Source organism: Penaeus monodon, chromosome 33, assembly GCF_015228065.2.
Source record: "Penaeus monodon isolate SGIC_2016 chromosome 33, NSTDA_Pmon_1, whole genome shotgun sequence".
Lineage (NCBI taxonomy): Eukaryota > Metazoa > Arthropoda > Malacostraca > Decapoda > Penaeidae > Penaeus > Penaeus monodon.
Genome location: NC_051418.1, coordinates 15,426,149 through 15,426,640, shown reverse-complemented (window position 1 = coordinate 15,426,640; position 492 = coordinate 15,426,149). Strand labels below are relative to the sequence as shown.

At 28.5% G+C, this 492-nt stretch overlaps 1 protein-coding gene across 2 annotated transcripts in view; it reads right to left on the bottom strand.

Annotated features, from left to right (window-relative positions):
- The window catches only part of LOC119594081 (endoplasmic reticulum membrane-associated RNA degradation protein-like), an 8,937-nt gene that overhangs the window by 3,891 nt on the left and 4,554 nt on the right, over window positions 1-492 (bottom strand). The gene's annotated exons all lie outside the window — the stretch shown is intronic.

The following is a 492-nucleotide window of genomic DNA, read 5'->3' as shown; positions in this document are numbered from 1 at the left end:
CATTATTCCAATGATGAATCTATCACAATCAACATATGTAATTATTCAAAAAGAATATCATGATTAATTATTGTGGTGCCCAGAAATGAACAGATGTGTTATATTTTTGAAAAACATTTATTATGGTTCCTGAAAAGCAAAAAAGATTATAACAATCTTTTTCATTCTCAGAACATGTATGCTCAAATGTTTCCCATCATCACTTGAAATTGTAATATACAACTTTTTCTCTGATGTTCTTCATATAGTTGCCAGACACTAAAGAATGTGTCTGTATCAAATTATATACAGCAATGGTACAAAGCATTGCTTATATGGAACACAGTGATTATAGCAATCTTAGTGAAAATAATGATTAATTTAGAAAATTTTCAGACTTATTCCCATGTTCTGAGGTTGAACTAGAATTTTTAAATATATCAGGAAACCTTAATATACCATTGGCCATACACCATAACGTATGTGACAACAATAATGAACTGATTGAAAATT